Here is a 19232-nt window from a genome sequence, read left to right as displayed (position 1 = left end):
GTCGCGCGCCCCACATCCCACTGGCAAGAACGACGTGCAATAACAGGATTCTTCTGCAAACAACCTTGATTGTACAGTACTCTTGATCAGGGGACCACGTGGAAGAAAAATACTCTGCTTAAAAATGCCCAGGAGATTCATGTTGCTACCTGATTGGTGCACCCTCCAGTATCTCATTAGTATGCCCTGAGAGTGGGTTGTGATGTGTGTGGTACATGCGCACTACGTCTCTTGGGCTGGACATGGCTCTGTTAGCTGAATCATTGGCGGGAAGCTGGCACCATCTATTGGTGAGGGACAAATGGCTTCCAACATCTCCCCCTTCTCTCTTAAATAAAACATAAAACATGGCCAATCAACCATCAGGCTCTTGTTGGACCTTTAGGGTTCAAGACCATGATCAGCAATAATTTTGGGTAAGGCACATTCCTGCGTGCAATGGGAACGAGCCCTGCAGGGTTCAAAGGCTGCCTATGTGTAGGACACCCATTCCTGGTGCAATGCCTCGAAGGCTCAGTGTGCAGGGGCTATCCAAACACAGACCCAACATTTTTCTAAAGCATACTAAGCCAAACAGAGGGAGAGGTGCCCATTTTGAGTGCAGCAAGAACTTGCCCTATGACCACTTTGTCACATTGTTGTTGAGTACGGAGTTTGCACACCATCTAGAGCAGAAACACAGTCTCTCTGCACAAAAGCATGCCAAAAACTACCTGATAAGGCAAAAGTTCCATTTTCCCCTAACCCTGCTATCTCAGTGCCTAAGGGCAAGTACGGTACATCAAAGGTTTTATAGGTGCCAAACAAAGGAGGAAATACTTTTACATTAAGGCAAATGGGCATCGGTTTTGGAAACACCGACAGAATCTCCCAGCTCAGTTCCGCTTGAATCGTCATGCAGGACAGGCTCATCAGAAGAGGGTGGAATAGCATCTTATCCCGGTAGCACTCGATGTGTTAGACGTTCTGGGATTCAAATCGGGCTTTCTTCTCCCTGTGAAAACACACAAATAGCTCCCCTGGATCGTATTAAAATAGGATTTGGGCCTTTCCAATCACCAGTGAGAACATCTTTCCATTTTACTAACTCTTTAGGTGGAACGGGCCATTTTCCATGGCGCTTGGCAGCTGAATGGCCATGAGCACCCAAATTTAAAAATTGTAAGGTAAGAAGTATAGTAGAAATGGCCATTTTGGGTGTGAGGTGCACCTGTTCAATCCCCCCCTTTTGTTTGTTTAAATAAACCTTTAGGGTGCGATAAGTGTGTTCAATGATGCCTTGACCCTGAGGATTATAAGGCAATCCTGTCAGGAGTGAAACTCCCATGTGATGGCAAAATTACTTGAATTTTGCTGAAGTATAGGCAGGACCATTATCTGTTCCTTTTCTCCCGATAAAGGAGAAGCAAAAATGACTCTTGAACAGGTATCAATGGACACATGTAAAAGATACTGAGATAATTGTTTAGAATAATTTGCAGCTTTAGTAAAAATTTTATACTGAATACTAGTCACACATAATCCTGAGAACTTCCACTGGCAGCCCAGCTGGGCAACCTGCTACAATATATCTATTGGTTCTTGAACCAGATCAATTCTTTAAGGTATTATTATAAACAGTTTCTATATTAGGAGAAAAAGTTAAGAGGCCCTTAGCTGCCCAACATACTCCCCGAGATTGACAGCCATTCCAAGGAGGCAGGGCTGAATCTCTTTTTTCCTGTACAGAAAGGTGACCACTTAGGTTGGGCTGGAATAGACAAATTACCCTTTGGATGGGAAATAGACCAGCGACCGGCAATCCAGGTGGCATCAGCCTATCCAGGTTTTTTGTATAATTAGCAGTGACTCTATAAGTTTGGACTGACCCTGTCAACTCTTTAACTTGCTTATGCTTGAGGCGGTGATCATCCTCGAACACGGGAAACATTTGCCTGATGGCATGGCGTGTCTCCGGTGAACAAAAGAACTCGCACTTCCTCTCTGGATAAAGCAGAAGAGCCGAGGCAGCAGCTGCTTTAAGAGCTTCCGGTTTTGCTCTAGAAGTCCTCCACCCCGGCTGAAACTGCTCCGCCTCAAATTCAGATGCCTCCTCATCTAAATCTTCCTAATCAGACTCAAACAATTCATCCTCTAACTCCTCTTCTGCCAGCTCTAAAGCTTTTTGCTCTTTTAGCAGATACAAAGTATCCTTTCTGGGAAACTTGTACTTCATTTCCTGGGGCACAATTTTCTCCTCCCCCCGGCAATCTTTCTCGGGGTTCTCCAGACGGTCCTTCCGCCTTTCAGTTTTCTTTCACTTTCATTTTGAATTTCGCTTCGTTTCTGACTTGTTTTGAACATGCCTCTCAGATCCTACATGTTTTAATTTTTGTTCCTTGCACGCTCCCTATTTCATTCTGCTCAGTTTCTGACCCGCACTCTTGGTGCTGCGTGATAACTTTCTGTCTAACTAACTTCCACAGAGATAATGTTACAACAGTTACCATGAACGCAAGCAATAGCCCTTCTACTGCCAGAGAGAATCCAAGAAGGGACATGCCTCCATTTTTGGCACGCTCTCTTGGCGCCCCTTAAAATCCAAAGAGGGACATGTCTCTCAGAGCTTACCTATTTACCTTTTCGTAGTTCTGAATCCACTTCAGCGAACTGAAGGTTACCCTTGGCACCAAAGTTTATTTCTCAGTGTGTAGGGAGCCGTTTGTGCCACACCCAAATATTGCGCTGGCTTCCTGCCGAGAACTCAGCAAACAGAGCTGTTGCCCAGCCAAGAGACTTAATGCGCATGCGCCACATATGTCATAGCCCTCTCTCGGGGCATACTATTGAGTTACTGGAGGGCCCACCAATCAGGTAGCGACACGAGTCTCCTGGGCATATATAAGCAATGCTATTCTCTCCCACGTGGAGATGTCCCCTGCTCAAAGGAGTAGTCCCCTGCTCAGGGAGATCCCCTGCTCAGAGTATTGTACAATAAAGGTTGTTAGCAGAAGAATCTTGTTGTTGCATGCCTTTTCCTGCCGGCGGGAAGTGGGGCACGTGACAAGTGGTGCCGAAAATCCCGGGAACGCCGAGGGGCCCTTCAGTTCGCTGAAGTGGATTCAGAACTGCGAAAATGTAAATGGTAAGCTCCAAGAGACATGTCTCTCTTTGGATTTTACGGGGTGCCAAAAGAGTGTACCAAAAACTTAGGCATGTCTCTTCTTGGATTTTCTCCAGAAGTAGAAGGGTTATTGCTTGCATTTGTGGTAACTGTTGCAACATTACTGTTGTGGAAGTTATCTAGACAGAAAGTTATCACGCAGCACCAAGAGGGTGGGTCAGAAACGGAGCATAATAAAAAAGGGAGCGTGCAAGGAAAAAGCTTAAGAGGTAGTCTCCGAGAGACATGTTCAAAACAAGTCAGAAACGGAGAGATGGCAAAAAAATTAAAAGAGGTAGTCTCCGAGAGACATGTTCAAAACAAGTCAGAAACGAAGATATGGCAGAAAAACTGCTGAGAAAAGAGAGGATCTCGTCCGGGGAAACAAAGTACAAGTTTCCCGGAGAGAATGCTTTGTATCCGCTAAAGGAACAAAAGGCCTTAGAGCTGGCAGAAGAAAAATTAGAGGATGAATTATTTGAATCTGTGGAGGAAGATTTAGAGGAGGAGGCAGCAGAATGTGAGGTGGAGCGGTTTCAGCCCGGACAGAGGACTCCTGTAACACAACCGGAAGCTCTTAAAGCAGCTGCCATCTCTGCTCTTCTGCTTTACCCAGAGAGGAATTGTGAGTTCTTTTGTTCTCCAGAGACATGCCAAACCATCAGGCAAATGTTTCCCTTGTTTGAGGATGATCACTGCCTCGAACATAAGCAAGTTAAAGAGTTGGCAAAGTCAGTCCAAACTTATAGAATCACTGCTAATTATACAAAAAAACCTGGATAGGCTAATGCCACCTGGATTGCCGGTTGCTGGCCTATTTCCCAGCCAAAGGGTAATTTGTTTATTCCAGCCCAACCTAAGTGGTCACCTTTCTGTACAGGAAGAGATTCATCCCAGTATCCTTGGATTGGCTGTCAATCTCGGGGTGTACCTTGGGCAGTTAAGGGCCCTCAAATATATGGGGCAACCAGCTCCCCAGTAGTCTGAGAGCAGGAGAACCCCCGCGAAAAGCCACTCCAGGTTCCGCAGGATTGGACCTCCGTGCCACCACCAGAATTGTCCTGACCCCACAAATGGGAGTTCAGCCTTTGTGACTTTAATGGGCCATTACAGGCTAATACAATAGGGTTGCTTTTGGGACATCTCTGCCACCCTTAAAGGTTTGGTAGTACACCCTGGGGTGGTTGATCAAAATTATAAAGGCCAACTAAAGATCATGTGCTCCTCCCCTAGGGGTTTGTTTCCCATCTCAATTGCTCATCCTCCCCAATTGTCCTGTCCAATTTGCATCAAACTGGGTGAGAAGGGAGAACAAAGGGAGAAGAGGAAACAAGGCTTCAATTCTTCAGGAACTGACTTAGCATATATATTAGTAGATTTAAATACTTGACCAACCTAAATTTGGAGATTAAAAGAAAACTTTTTAAAGGACTTTTGGACTCTGGGGCAAACAAAAGCATCATATCTACTAGGTGGTGGCCTGCTAAGTGGCCAGTTAATCAATCTTCCCATTCTTTGCAAGGCCTTGGCTATGAAGCCAGTCCTGCTATAAATTCTAAATTATTAAAATGGAAAACCCCTGAGAGACAAAAAGGAACTTTTACACCCTAAGTCCTTCCATTACCTGTTAATCTATGGGAAAGAGACATTTTTACAGAACTAGGTCTTAAACTTATAAATAATTATTCCCTGCCTGCACAAGAGATAATGATTAATATGGGGTATATCCCCAAAAGAGGCATTGGCAAATGGATGTCACCCAAGTTCCCTCCTTCAGAAAATTAAAATATGTACATGTGTCCATTGATACTTGCTCAGGAGTTATCTTTGCTTCTCCTTTATCAGGAGAAAAGGCTTCTCATGTTATTACTCATTGTCTTAAAGCGTGGAGTGCATGGGGCATTCCTAAAGTGTTAAAAACGGACAATGGTCTACATATACCTCAGCAAAATTCAAGCAATTTTGCCATCACATGGGAGTTTCACTCCTGACAGGATTGCCTTATAATCCTCAGGGTCAAGGCATCATTGAACGTGCTCATGGCAGCCTAAAGGCTTATTTAAACGAACAAAAAGGGGGAATTAAAGAGGTGCCCCCCACACCCAAAATTTCTACTATACTTCTTACCTTAAATTTTTTAAATTTGGATGCTCATGGCCATTCAGCTGCCGAGAGCCATGGACAATAACCTGTGCCACCTAAAGAGTTAGTAAACTGGAAAGATGTCCTCACTGATAATTGGAAAGGCCCAGATCCTATCTTAATACAATCCAGGGGAGCTATTTGTGTTTTTCCACAGGAAGAAAAAAGCCCAATTTGGATCCCAGAACGTCTAACACGTCGAGTGCTACCCAGTGTTTCCAAAACCAATTCCAGTGGAACATGATGCTACAGTCTTCCCTAAGTTTTTCACCACCGATATCAACTTGGGTGGGGTGGGACTCTTCGGAGCAATCCTTTGCTGCGGACTTGTGTTGCTTCTCTGGCTGGTTTGTAAGCTCAAGGCCCAAACAAAAAGAACAAGGTGGTTATTGCCCAAGCGCTTGTCGCTCTAGAACATGGAGCATCAGCCGATATCTGGTTGTCTATGCTTAAGCAGTAGGTCGCCGGCCAGACAGCTCTTGCACTCCTAGAACTTCGGTTCATTGCACAGGATTAGAGTGTCTGGTTTGAGCAGCCCATGAGGGATGCTGAGCAAAGCATCGCACTGAGAGCCCCTTGTCGTGAGGTATCTCTGGGAGATATGTCATTTTGCATGAGGGTTGCCTGCCCCAGTGTCCCTCCCTCAGAAAAATGGCAGAGTGACAGGTCAAGAGTACTACGGGCTACAAAAAGCCTAGCAGTTACTCCTGTACATGGTCTTTATACACCTTAATGAGGAATTGACTTCTATCTCCGCCCTCCTAATATGGGTGTCCTACTTTGCTTAAAGAATAAAAGATACGGGGAGATATGGGGCGCTGCCTGCACATTCTCTATGATATCTGGTTGGAGTTAGCAGTAAACAAGCCATGTGCACACGTGCTGGGTAACTTTCCACTCCTTGAGCTCTGCCTCTCCCGTGGCGTCATAGGGCCTAATGAGTTTCAACCAATCAGGGGGCTCCACGTCCAAGGCGAGGACAGATTCCTATATAAGGGGATGGGCTAGATAGTTTGGGGTGATGACAGCCCTGCTCCTGATGCTTTGGAACCAGAGAGTCAGAGGAGAGGCGAGATGGGCGATTCTGTCGGTGTTTCCAAAACCGATGCCCTTTTGCCTTAATGCAAAACTATTTTCTTGTTTGTTTGACACCATTAAAACTTTGATGTACCGTATTTGCCCTTAAACATGGAGATAGCAGGGTTTGGGGATTATAGAACTCTTGCTTTATCAAGTAATTTTTGACATGCTTTTGTGCAGAGAGACTGTGCTTCTGCTCTGGATGGTGTGCAAACTCCATACTCAACAATAACGTGACCAAGTGGTCATAGCACAAGCTCTTGCTGCACTCGAAATGGGCACCTCTTCCTCTGTTTGGCTTAAAGGTCCAACAAGAGCCTGATGGTTGATCGGCCATGTTTTTATTTAAGAAAGTAGGGGGAGATGTAGGGAGCCGTTTGTGCCACACTCAAACATGGCACCGGCTTCCCGCGGAGAACTCAGCAAACAGAGCTGTTGCCCAGCCAAGAGACTTAATGCGCATGTGCCACATATGTCATAGCCCTCTCTCGGGGCATACTATTGAGTTACTGGAGGGCGCACCAATCAGGTAGCAACACGAGTCTCCTGGGCATATATAAGCAATGCTATTCTCTCCCACGTGGAGAAGTCCCCTGCTCAAAGGAGAAGTCCCCTGCTCAAAAGAGTAGTCTCCTGCTCAGGGAGATCCCCTGCTCAGAGTATTGTACAATAAAGGTTGTTCGCAGAAGGATCTTGTTGTTGTTTCACGCCTTTTCCTGCCGGCGGGAAGTGGGACGCGTGACATCAGTGTCCATATGAGGTGGCTCACAGTTGCTGGTAACTCTAGTTCTGAATGCTTTAATATATGTAATCTTCTGGTATCCAGAAGAACATGGAGAACTGACCCATATAATAAGATTCAGTCTGATTCGATGGAGGTCTTACAATGAATTATGTATATCCACAGAAGGGAGAGAGAAGAATAGCTCTTAGAAAGGACAAGGAAAAGGCATAGTTGTGCAGCATATGTATTCGTTTCCCACAAAATTTAGGGAAGAGTAGAGTGGGAAGTGGAGAACGGATTAGAGATCAGAAGAGTAACTAAAGCTTATGTCAGGAAGATTTAGGCATGGACATGTTTGAGTCTAGTTTGTAGTTTAACTCTGTAGACAATGTGAAACATTGCGTTGAATCTTTGAATGTTTCATAATTTCATGATATGCAACAAGAATGATTTAAATATCAAATGGACATTTAAAATAAGTTCTGGAATCAAAGTCATTATTTTTATTTTACCAAACATTTTGAGAAAAATATTCCAAGTAGGCAAAGATTTGAATAGTTGGATAGAGTACAATGACAAAACACAACACAAGTGTGAATAGTTACAGCAGGAAATACATTTTGTTTGGACACCTTTTGGGGATTATGGATAAAGATTGAATTATTTTTGTTTAAACTTGAATTTATAACATTATCTTAAATGATCCCTTTCATGTTTATTTTACTCACAGAATTATTTTTTTAAGTAACACATATTTCTAACTCAAAAGACTTAAGCAGACTGTTGATTTCTCCAGAATGGAAAAGAATACAGTCTTTACTAAAAGACAGGCTTCCAGCTAATGCTTTCTTTATTCCTTGTTGCTAGGCTTCATAAGTTCTTAGTTGAGCTTAATGAAAAAGAATTTCTCTATTATGTTCCATTCTGACAGTATATGACTGGAATGCCTTTGAATCAAGACAACTAAATTAAAAAAAAAAAAGTAAGAAATACAAATGTAATGTTAATTTGGAAAGGAATCAAGGCACAGCTACTGCAATTTCTTTTAGAATGTAACATAGAAATTGCTTGGAAATGGTATCTTTTGGCATAATTTTCCACATCTTTTCCATGAAAATTAAATCATTTAACTTCTACATCTAAAGTTCTAAGGAGAAATAATCCTCAAGTCCAGTCAGAAGTTACTCCTTATACTCATTGCCTGTAAAGTTTCCCCGAGATAACAGGAAAATGAATTTTAATGGTAAGGTAACATTTCCGGCAGCTTATCACTTCTCATAGTACAGTATGTGAAAAGTTCACATGAAACTTACTGAAATTTATGTTTACCACTAACCTAATATTAGAATATCAATCTGAAAAGCATTTCCCTCTATCTTATCTCTGTGGTCCTACATCAAGAAAACTCTCTGTTAATTTTCTGACCATTGTCACAGAAAATACAAAAGTAACTCATGCAATTAAACTCAAAGGAGCAATGGAATTTTAAATAAAGTGCTTCAAAGCTCATTGTTATTAAAAACAAATAGTGACAGAATTGTCTCTAACCAAAGAGTTATCAAATGTGAATAAACAATGAGAGACAGTCCTTCAGAGTTCTTTCCACATTTGACCACTCAAATTACTTTGAATATTGGTCTACAGAAACACTACTGATAAACAGTGTTCAGAAAATGATGTTGCCACATAGAATAAATAAGCCATTTTGTCTTTCTCCAAACAGCGTCTGATAGTGAAATATGTAAGTTCATTTACTAACAGTTTTCATCTTTCTTCAGATTCACAATAGTGATTACAAAAATGAAATCTTTATCACTGTCTTGACTTATAGATAGTCGTTATAGAATTAGACCTGGAAGAATAGATGACAAAACCAATCTCTTGGGATGTTGAAGCAAGAGATTATGATGCATTCAAGGCCAACCGATACTACTAAATAATTTCTTAGTACAACATTTGCTATAGTGAGAACTCACATTACTTGAAAAGGAGAAAGACAAATTCATAATAAGAAATAGTGAAGAATAAAAGAACATCACATTTTGAAAATGTAGAGTCAAACAATGATGTGACTTGCTTCTGACATATATGAGATGTTAGGAAATTTTAAACAGAACAATTCACTACTAAGAATACACTATTCTACTGCTTGAAGACATTTGTTTGTCTGTCTCATTGGAAAGTTAGTTAGGAACAAAGTCAAGTACAAACTTAAGGTAGAAATAAAAGAAATTGGGCCTGAGAGTTGGTTGGAATATTATCAAATAGAAATGAATAGTAGGCAAAAATAGAAATAATGAGAAAATAGGGGATATATGTAAAAATACTTTTAGGGAAAAAGCTCAGTCATTAAGGTCTGGATATATTTTAAAATGGAGTATTATTTATAAAATATTTTCTATTTTTGTTAGACTTTTGAGAAATTGTTTAATAGTTTATGCTCATTGAAACTTTTAAATAGTACCAGCATGTGCATGGTTTATGGAAGTAAAAAAATGTCAACTTTTAAAGTTTTATATGTTGGTAGTTTTCTCACATGTTTAACATTAAACCAATTTATCTGCTGACTCAATTATTAGGACAATTATTAATTGGATTTCTTTGGATACATGTGGGTATCTGTGGTTTAAAGATAAACTTTTTCTCTATAAAAATTAATAATTAGGCTTTATTATCAGAGCAGAAATAGAAGATTCAAATGCCAGTCAAAGAATGTATGTCCCAGCATCAAAGATTAAAGTGATCTTCACCAATATTGAACATGAAACACCAGGCTTCTTAAGAAGGCAGCCTTACTGTCACGAAATATGACTCAAAATGAGTTCATATAACTCCTATCAGCATCTTTAAAACTTACTGTGATCTAAGGCTTAATTAAAAAGGCATTAGAAAAATGTCAGCAGGTTTGCTCATGCACTATTTTTGTTCTTTATGCCAAAATTACTCTAAGGACATTTGAAATCTTTAGTACATAAAACTGAGAATATTCTGGTTAAATTATGGCTGTCAAATACATAGAAATATCAGGAAGCACATGTCTAAGGAGTCCAAACAGGTTTTATTTGTTATCTAGCCACATTTTTATGATTTTCAAAGAGTTCATTTCTGGTCTGGCTGTTACTATAGAATTTATATTTCAGTACCAGCCGAACCAAAGTAGTAACAGGAAAGAAGGGAATGGTCTTTTAAATATGTGTATAAGGTTATTGTGCACAAGTAAAAAAATGAATAAATTAAATACTTTAGTAAGTAAGTTGTAATAGATATTACCACAGAGGTTATGTAGAGAATAAAGGACTAGGGGTTGACGAAGTCCCCCAAGGACGAGGGAAAAAGAATAAAGAGTTGCAGATGGACAGAAGTTTTGAGAAGAGACCTAAATGAGAGGGTCAAACATGGAGAGAGGAGATAGGACATCAAAGGACAGACTACGGCTAGGGATCACTAAAATGGAGGGACATTTAAGGGTTCATATGGAAACAGCACAATAGAAGTTTCCTAGAATATACACATATAAGAATGTGGTCTAAAAATAACTTACAAATAGCAGAGGATACTGAGCCCCAACTGAGCATCCCTCCTTATCAAATGATGCTTATACAATGTGAGAAATGGTTTACATCTAATTGCATCATTGGCCAAAGGGATCCTGTGAAAGCCAATGAACAATCTAAGCTATTGGCAGTTCTTCCCAACTGAAGAAGTAATGCTGAAGAAAAGACCCAAATGGCTCACTGACTATGGAGAAGTCACACTGTGCTATATAGAGCCATCACCTCTATGAACTATGGATACTTATGATGTTGGAAGGTACTTTACACACTTCAAAAAATATACATAAACATAACCTGTAAGTTCTTCTTATGCTGATACAGCAAGAGCATAAATATTTTGTGAGTAACCAACCAGTATCTGAATTGACCAGAGGCTGACTCTATGAGATCAAACCCAAACCCAATGTATGAGTGGTCTAAAACTTGAGAAAAGGTAGCACATGGACCAAGGAGAAAACCAAATACTAACTGACTAAAAGGATGTTGCAATAAAATGCCCGTAAAGACATTCTGCTATAGTATTAGATCGATGTCTTGCTCAGCCGTCATCATTTACTTCTGCAACAGGTGGGAACAAATACAGAGATCCATAGCCAGATATCATACACACATGCACACAAACGCACACTCCCATCTCTCTCTCTCTCTCTCTCTCTCTCTCTCTCTCACACACACACACACACACACACACACACACACACACACTCAGAGAGAGAGAGAGAGAGAGAGAGAGAGAGAGAGAGAGGAGTAAGATAGAGAGAAGGGGAGGAAAAGAGGGAGGGGGAAGAAGAGGAAGGGGGAGGGGAAGAAGAGGGAGGAAGAGGTGAAGGAGAGGGAGAGGAGGAGGGGAAGGAGAGAGAGGGGAGGAGGAGGAGGATGGAGAGGGGAGGGAGATGGGGATAGAGAGCTTGAACATTCAATCCTAAATGAACATCAAATCCCTTTCTAGAGAACTCAGGAAACTGTGTAAGAGGAGCAGTACAATTGGAAAAGGTGGAGGGCATGGAAGGCACCAAGAAATCTTAACATGACAAGGGCACCGTACATATGAACTAACAGAGAATGTGGCATGATGCACATGGAAAGCATGGGCCTGAACCAGGTGTGGTCTCCATGGTGAATGGAAAATTGGACATATACACTCATTCCAGAAGCTACTCCCAATTAATATCCACCTGAAAATAAGAAATTGGTTTTCTCCAGTAGAGTTTCCCCAGAGAAACAAGCCATTCTCAAAGAAAAGCCCCCTGCCCAGGAGTAGATGGCTAACACAAAAAAACTCAAGTTATATTTGAAGGTTCTTTGGCTCATAATTAAGTCAAGGTTTTATGGTTTGGGGGAGATATTATTTCTGTTTTAAAGTTTACAGGTAATTTTGGTGTATATGATAGCCTTTCATGTTTACTTGTTTTTTATGTGATTTCAGGACATGCAAATGTACATCTGTATCTATATGTACTCCTGATGCTTTTTCTTTGGCTATTTTTCATAATAAACCATTTCGTACTGTTCAGATTTGTTTTTGTTTATTCATGTTGTGTTTTATTTATTATTATTCTTTTTTGCATTTCTGATTGTGAAGGAGGGACAGATAGTGTGTGAATTATATGCAAGATAAGATGTAATTTTCAGAACAGTAGGGGGAGGGGAAAGAATATTCAGACTATATTGGATGAAATAAATAGCCATTTTCAATAAAAGAAATAAAAAACACCAAAAATAAAAAAAAAAGGTTTTATTGTTGTTGAGGTAAAATTTCAATCTGAAAAATAAATATCTTTTGAACTTGAGAGAAAAAACAGGCAATCTGGAATGAGATGAGTCAAGTACTATTCTGTGACTATCAATGTGCTTGGTTCAGTATCTACTTACTGTCTCCAAAAACATCTCAAAGAAATTCATATCTTAAATAGACCTTAAAAATTAAAGTATAATCAACAGATTTGGAAGGTAATATGGACAGATCTGCATGTCAGTTGGAGACAAATGTTCCCTTCCTATAATAAATAAAGCAAGTTGCAAGAAACTAGGAGTGATATCCATTTGACAAAATAAATCCTCTAACACATATAGATGATTTCAACCCGAAAAAAAGTCCATAAGAAGAACAACAATATCAACCAACCAAGCCTCCCAGAGCTCCCAAAGACTAAACCAGCAACCAATGAATAGACATGTAGGGTCGCTTCGCTCCAGCCAAGTATGTAGCAGAGGACTGCATTATCAGGCATCAAGAAAAGGAGAGGCTCTTGGACCCTGTGACGGCTCAATGCCCCAGTATAGGGGAATGCCAGGGCAGGAGGTGAAAGGTAGATGGTAGGTGGGGGACACTCTCATAGAACAGGAAGAGGGGATGTAATAGTGCAATTCCAGAAGAGAAACCTATGGAGTCTCCTTTCCCAGCTCCTTTGTCTTTCTTTCTTTCTTCCCCCTCCATTTGCCTTCACAAAGGTGCACTTCTTCCTGATCACCTTCTTCATCCCATTGCCTTGGCTCTCAGCTTCTTTCAGGTTTTCCCTAATTCAACCACAGGAGTTGGCAGCTTTTGTTCATTGTTTGGATGTAAATATCTGCATCTGACACTTTCAGCTGCTTGTTGAGTCTTTCAGAGGGCAGTCATGATAAGCCACTTTGTGTGAACATACCTTAGTCTAAGTAATAGTGTCAGGCCTTGGGGTCTTTCCTTGAGAAGAATCCAAATTTAGGCCTGTTCTAGACCTCCTTTCCTCAGGCTCTTCTCCATTTTTGTCCCAGTAGTTCTTTTACATAAAAAACAATTAGGGGTTGTAGATTGTCCTGAAGCTGTTTGTATTTTAATGTTAATTTCACTTTCTCAAGAAGGGCAGCCTAGTCACTTACTCAAGAGGTGACTTCATCTGAAACTTCATTTTAATTTGTAAAATAAATGAGATCCAGTGACTGGGTCTGGTAAGGGAGGTGGAAAAAGGGAGGTCAGAAGAGAGAGATGGATAGAAGAGAGGTTCCAAGATGAACCTCCAGAAAGACGAGCTAGATCCAGGTGGGTTTAACTGGCATTGAGTAGCTACGAGCATTAAGGATTTTATAGGCCTAATATCTCATATAGAAGGGCAGTTTGTATTGTTTTCTATTTGATGTAATCTTATTGTATAGAGAGTTTTATATATAAACTTATATGAAAAGCTATTGGACATTAGTGTGGTGTTTGTGTTGGGTTTTGGGGTAACAAAACACCCTGGGATGGAGGCAATAACAGGCAGTTAACTGCCAGGGAGGAGTGTTGTGAAAAGGAGATCTTTGGGGTGGCTTGCACACAGCGACAGATTTGCGTGCAGCTCTGAACTGTAATCGGACCTGCAGAGTGGGACCACAGGGCCAATAAAAAGGTACAATTAGTTTTTAAATATTTACTGCAATAATGCATAAGAATTTTGACTGTAGGATGGCAACTCCATCCCTTACCTGATGCCCTGTCTTCCTGCTGGAGGTGAGCTCTTCAAGTTCCCTCTCTCCACTGTAGGACATTTCATCTAAGGATAATTTTGAATCCTGACTGCATTTTACCAACAGGATCTCTACTACATTCTGGAGCCCCCTTTCAACCTACTAATGAAGGAGCCATGGTTCCAGCCACATATGTAGTAGAGGATGACATTATCTGGCATCAATAAGAGGAAAAGCCCTGGTCCCGTAAAGGTTCATTTCTGCTGTGTAGGGGAATTCCAGGAGGTTGAGGTGAGAGTGGGTGGGTGGGAGGGGAAGCATCCTCACAGAAGCAGAGGGAGGGGAGGTGGGATAGGTGGAAACCCAGAAAAGGGATAACATTTGAAATGTAAATACATAAACTATCCAATTAAAAAAAAGAAAAGAAAACCTTTTTCAGAGCACTAGGAGTACACGTATGCAGTAAACCTGTCAAATATTTTAAGAGTTGACTCTCAAATGTAAATCATTTGTGTTTTAATCATATCTTCATTTCATTATAACAACTAAGCAAACCATATTATAAAAATATGTTATAGTATAATCTTTAAAAATTTTTTCTGTTTTCTATTAATTACTTACAGAATATTTATATACAAATACATATATACATTTGCCAGACCTTAGATGTATTCCTTCTTTTGCAAAAAAAAAAAAAAAAGAATCAGTTTATACAATACTGGTTCCATAAATAGCTTTTTTGTTTTAACACATATTTTAGAATGCACAACACATATTTTTAGGTAAATATTAAATTATTTACCAGAATGCAATAGTGGAATGGCTTTTACTGCATTATTAAAAGTGTGCTGGGTCATGACAATGTTATGTTTAATCATTTAGAGGGCAAAGCAGTGAAAGCGCTTTTCCTTCTAGAAAATTTAATTATTTAATGCAATACTATATTAAAAATAAATCAATGTTTTTCTCATTTCAAGTTTGTAAGTAATTTATACAATTTAGCTACATGCATCATATCTAGTTTTTAAACTATAGTTTTCAGTGTTATACACCTAGTCTTTGTCACATAAATTATAACAGTTCACATTTTTAATAATATTTTTAATTTATTCTAATGGCTTGATAGCTCAAGTTAAGGAGTGAACTGGGGTGGGAATAACATTTTAAATTCAGTCTAAACACATGTACTTCAAAGTAAATATTTAAAAAAATACTTGACAATAAATCTCAATATTTTTGAGAATTAAGTCCTTTCTCTGCATACCTTCTTTTGTGTGTGTGTGTGTGTGTGTGTGTGTGTGTGTGTGTGTGTGTGTGTGTGTGTATGTGTTTAAAACTTGTACTTGGAAGTTGTCATATGTTTATATAAATTCATATCTTATTATATCTTTTGATTAATTAAAAAAAAAACTTAAGCAATGATCACTACATATGGAATAGAGTTCTGAAATGATATCCCTTTATATATGAGAAATTTTTGTGGGATGTCAATAGAGGAAATTAAAGTTATTTTCTAAGTTTCAAATTAAAAGAATGATATTCATAACAAAAATAATACTCAATATTTGATATTATAATTTCATTTTAATCACTAAGTATGCAGATAGAATGATGGTAATATCCTGATAATTTAGACAATAAATATAAGAGGTTATTCTTGGCATACTCAATATTAGCATTGTGAAATACTAAAAGCATGCTGGATGATTTCAGAAGTGTAAATTCTCTTGTATAGTATTAAAGAGATCTATGATCATTTTTATCTCCATAGACTCTAACAATAAATTTCCATAATAGAATTTCAAGACACAGTAGTTTGGAATTTGTTGAAATTGACTGAGAAAGAGAGGAACAAAGAGCAGATTTTTTCCTTTCCTAGTGACACTGGAGGGTTTGCAACACAGGTTCTATAAATATTAACAGTGGTGGTCCAGCCGAGAACAATGGCTCATTCTCAGCATTCACATTCCATCATGTAGAGTCATATTTAGGGACAGTACCATTGCAAGTTATGGTTTGGGGCAGCCTTTAGCCTCCAGCTCCCTGACACAAAAGGCAGTTACAGTGTATTTATAGCCTTTACAGTCACTGATCATGGATATGATGGAGCATTATGCTTCCTGAATGAGTCTGTTTTTGGAGCTATTGATCGATAAAGAGTTTCTCCTACACAGCCACATGTACATTGAGTGCACTGCCCAGGAACACTGAAAAAGCATAGCTAGAACCTTTTGTGCTTACTTGCTGACATTGTTCTGAAAGGTAGCAGGCTGCTTCCACGGCACTGTCATGCTTAGACCTGATGATATTTTAGGTCTCATAGCCATCTTTGCTATTCATCACCTGCATGGTTATATTAATTAATTTATAAAATGTTATTGTTATTATAATCCTGATCATTTTAATTTAGACTCTCAGTGTTAAGTGTTCGTTGATTTTGCTCATGCTGTTTGCTTTGAGGGGTCTCACTTTTGTGGGGAAATGATAAAATAAAAGATAATTTAAACCCAGTTTTGTTGTTAAGTTTCTGTCAGAGTAATTGCCGTTGAAGTGCGATTAATCCACACCATTATTTTTCTTCCCTGTTGCTATATTTTAACAGTTTCTTCTTTGAAAAGACTCAGATCTTGGTAACCAAAGAAAAATGCTGTAGAGACTCCAAATAACCTCCTACAAGCTTGCAACATGGAAAAAATTGTGCAGCCTAAAATAAAATACCTATGGAATTTACAAATGTGAAATTGGCACACTTGTGTACAGTCAGGCACAGGAATTTGCTTTGGTTTCCTATTGGACTTTCTCCTAATCATGCAGCCGATAGTCATTTTGTATATAATAATTTCCATTCCCTTCTTCTATATTTATATTGTGAAATCCCTTCAAAGTAAATATTTGTCTTAACTTTGACTCTAGGTCTATTTTTGGTTTAGTTGAGTTGTGTTTTTTTTAACTTTCTTTAAATTATAGACTAGCATATGGGTGAATAGTAGGAGTTATAATGCCAAATACTGATTTTTTTGAGTTATTAGAACTGAAAGGATTGCATAAATCCAGTTTGATTTCCTTTAATGACCAGGCCTGATTTAGAAAAGAAAGCCACAAGGTATCAGCTCCAGGAACCATTTAAGTCCTATGAACTAGGCCAAACTGGTACCAGCTGCAGAAACAGATCATAAAATGCAAAAACAAGGTCATAAAAATCCTTCCAAAGAACAGCCTGGGGATAATCACAAAAATGAGCAAATATCTTATCTCATAATGCCCATTTGTGCTGGAAAGCCCTATGTGATCCTCTGGGTTAAATGTTCATGACATAGGAATGTGGAGATGCTGGTCAGAACTACCTCTGACCTCCTAGCAACCACCAATAAATTTTAGATTACCTAATCCTTCTAAAGTGATCCTTCAGTTCCCTTTAAGAAGGTCTTTGTCTGAGGTAGCCATTTCCAAAACCCATTGCTAATGTCAGCCACTGCCTCTAGCTAGTGTGTGTGTGTGTGTGTGTGTGTGTGTCTGTGTGTGTGTGTGTTTTTGGGGAGGTGTCAGGCAGACAGCTTTCATTTTTGATGGCTTATTATTTTATTATTTTTGACTCCAATATCCTCTATTATCATAGGAAAGCAAGGAATCCATACTGTCATTAGCAACTTTACCTTAAGGAATCCACCAGAGAACTTAAAAAAAAAAAAGATAAATACTTTCAACAGTGTAGCAAGATATAAAATGACCACACAAAATCAGTATCCTTTATGTATAAAGTGGCAAATACACCAAGAAAGAAATCAAGGAAATATATTTCACAGTAGCCTCAAAGGATATCTTGAAATACCTCTTACCAAGCAAGTGAAAGTGGAAAACTTGATAATAGCATTTTAAGACATTAAAAAAAAAATAAAACAGACAAGAAAACAAAGAAAAACCTCTCACACTCATGGATTACTGAAATTAATATTGCAAAAATGGCATCCTGCCAAAAGAAATCTACAAATTCAAGGCAATCAAGTTTCTGTTCCCATATAACTACTGGGAGACATTTTTAAAAACAGTATTAAGCCACATAGGGAAATAAAAAATAACAGGATTGCCCAGAGATCCCAGAAAAGAATTGCTGGAGGCATAAGCACCCCAGATTTCAAGTTTTACTCCCTCAGCTGCAGTAAGAAAAGCAGCCTGTTCTTGGCATATAAATAGACACACTGGCTAATGGAAGGTAAGTAAAGACACAGCGATAATGGCACATACCTATAGATACCTAATTGTGGATGAAGTCCAAAGGTACATGCTGGGAAAAAGACACCATATTCAATGAGTGTTTGTGGTTAAAACTGAGTAACTATGTGAGGAAGAATGAAATAAGGGTTGTTGCCTTCACTTACTGTATCTTGACTTATCACGTTCGTCTATTGGGTCTTAGAATCTTGCTCTCTTCCAAAGACGAAAGAGATGAGTAGTGGTTCTAGAGATGAGGGAAAACGGGGAGGGGCAGTGAAGAGAGAAAGGAAAGAAACCATAATCAGAATGCACTCTATGAGTAAAAAGTCTATTTCCATTTTTTTTTAAAAAAAGGAAATAGAGTTCAAAACATAACTGTTGCTCTGTACAAAGTCACTTCCAAATGTATGAAGACATTAAAATAATGCTAGATATCTTAAATAAAAGGATTCTGATGACACAGATATCAAAACCCACAATTTAAATTGGACCTCATAATAAAAATTGCTCATACAAAATGGATACCATCATCCCTACAAAGTGTCTTTATATAGAATGGGGAAATCTTATATCTAACAGATGGACCATGTCTATTCTAATGAGCAAATAAAAATAAAAGCAAAATATAAAATTTACAAGTGGCATATATTTCTCAAAAGATTAAACATTAAAAGATAAGAAAATTCTAAAAGCAAAAATAGCAGGAAATAGCAACCACTATTCCTTAATATCTGTTAATATAAATGGACTCCATTCCCCCAATAAAAAGACATAGGCTATCAGACTTGATACACAAACAGAAACCAGCATTTTGTAGTATACAGGAAACTCATCTCAGAGACAAAGTCAGATACAATCTCAGAGTAAAAGTTTGGGGAAAAAAAAACTTCCAAGCAAACAGCCCCAAGAAGCAAGCTGGAGTGGACATTCTGATATCTAATAAAGTAAATTTTCT

Source organism: Micromys minutus (genome assembly GCF_963924665.1).
Source record: "Micromys minutus genome assembly, chromosome: 15".
In the NCBI taxonomy this organism is placed as follows: Eukaryota; Metazoa; Chordata; class Mammalia; order Rodentia; family Muridae; genus Micromys; species Micromys minutus.
This window is presented reverse-complemented; position numbering follows the sequence as displayed.